Below are 2,279 nucleotides of genomic sequence, written 5' to 3' on the forward strand. Positions count from 1 at the left end.
ATCCGGCTGGATCGAAGGAATTTTTTCTGTTATTATATGCCATTAACGAGACAATTAAAATCCATATTCACTGGTCGATGACCTTAGTAACTAAGCATTGCATGGAGGATCCTAGTTTAAGTCCTTAAGTGACTTAAATTGTTAGGATTTGTTTTTCTTTTGGGCAATATTTAGACCAGTAACGGATGAACCATGACTCGTGTATTTGTTGCAACATTACAAGTGAAAGTTAGAACTGGATGCAGAAAGTCAGGAACGAGACAGTGCTCTGGCGCATTAACACCTCACGCCAGTTGATGTGGACTATCAAGAAACGCAAAATCGCATAAGTCAGTCACGTGCTTCGACACCACGATAGATACCGACTGCTTCAACTTCTAATGATGGGAAAGGTTGAAGGCAATAGACGCTGGAAGAATTAAAAATCATGGTTGTGCAACACAAGGGACTGGATCGCAGTTACGGGCGAAGAGCAACTGTTTCGTTTGCAAAGGGATACGCACAAGTTTGCCATACTAACGTTTGCCTTCAGTACTGGAGAAGCACTTTAAGGGTGCGTACGGGTCTGGCGATTACGCCGCAAAAGCGCTTGTTTGCGAAATGCTCGCGAGCTGCGCACGTGCATTACGTAGGTTCGCGTGCAATATTCTAACATGTGTTTAACTGCACGCATGTACCACGCGTGCAGCGCGCGCGCAACGCACTTACAGCGTGTTCGCGGCACATTTGCCAGATCTGTACATACTAGATTATACTCTAGTCAGTTTTATGTCAGTTAATCAGTATGATTGTATTTAAGGTTTAATTTTGTTAAAGTATTTAATTTGTTACTTGCTAGAACTTCCTCTTGGGCAGAGTGTGACACGTGGTCCTGCCTGTGTGCCTTTGAAGCGATGTGTAGCCGCCCATACGGAAAGATCAAAGTTGGCTGGCAATGGGTGGGATCGATTAGTTTGGTCAGGTGGTGTCCACTGCACATAAAAAAATATAGTGATGAAACAACGTAGGTAAACGTAACGCCACGCGTGAGAAAACCATGAATGTTTTTACTTCACTGAGCCAGGTAGGTAGGTACCTTTACAGCTACCAGCGGCTACTATAGCTACGGTAAGCTGTTAAAAACCAAAAGTAAAGATCTGCAGTAAGCATTTAGAAATTCGTAAGATCTGCTGACTCGTTCCGTTCGGGCGAAAGCCCGAGTTATGACGCTGCACTGGTTCGAGTCCAGCCGGATCTAAGGATCCGGATCCTTTGAGTTCGCTTCTTCGAATCAATTTTAATTATGAACATTGTTTAAATTTACGTTCTCTAAATCCAAAGTTAAAACTTAAGATTGCTAACAAGTCTTGCTAATTGCATTCGTTGTACTGATGATCTTTTCTTTACAGCCGTGTAATAAACTCACTGTATTCTTCGAAGACATGAACTATCTAATCATAAAGTACGATTATTGGCTGATGCTGATGTACCTTTATTCTCGGTGGACCCCAGTATCTCTTCGTATGGAAGTCTCCGCCCAGCAACGGAACTTGTTACGATACAAATAGAACTGTACCAAAAGTCTCTTACTTGAGGATGGAAGTGAATTCTGGCGGGAGTCATGTACACAGAGGTATTTGCTAAGTCCTCGTTAGTTTCATACCAAGCTCCCAATATATTTTCCAATGTGGATTTTTCACCGTATCTGAAAATTTCACGAGAATTTAATAGCGGACCCGGTCTACGTTCAGAAAGGGCATTAAAAAAGTGCGTGTTCGAAAGAGCCCTGCCCAAGATTTGCCGAATAATCAGAATATGTGATGGTCCATGGGAACGTGGAGGGTTTGCCACACTAAATACTGCTATAGTTTGGATGTCATGTCATGTCATATTGTGGTATTCTGGTGGTGGTCATGGTATTCTTATAGTATCCTAAATTTGCTGAATGAAGACATGAAAGAGAAATGTCATTTAAGTAATCTAGAGAAGTAAAATTTAATCGACGGCCGTTGCCTGGAGCATTGTGTCTAGGAACCGTGGAACGTTTCCTCTACGGATGAAGAAGCTTATCTTTGGCGGAAGTAACTGCCAGCTTTCTGGTCACCGGACATTGTAACGATGGTAACTGAAAGCTACTTTACAAGGAATTATACATTTGGTCCTTCTGGATCGGGTTTCCACTGTAAAAGATACAAAACTAATTTGGCCTGAGCTTGAGCCTTTTGCTGTTCATGAATGTTAGAGTATGACACCGCCTGACAGCTAGATATCTTATTTCCTTTACAGGCAATACAATACAA

The sequence above is a fragment of the Hyposmocoma kahamanoa genome, unplaced genomic scaffold, assembly GCF_003589595.1.
Source record: "Hyposmocoma kahamanoa isolate Upper Pololo Valley unplaced genomic scaffold, ASM358959v1 76, whole genome shotgun sequence".
NCBI lineage: Eukaryota > Metazoa > Arthropoda > Insecta > Lepidoptera > Cosmopterigidae > Hyposmocoma > Hyposmocoma kahamanoa.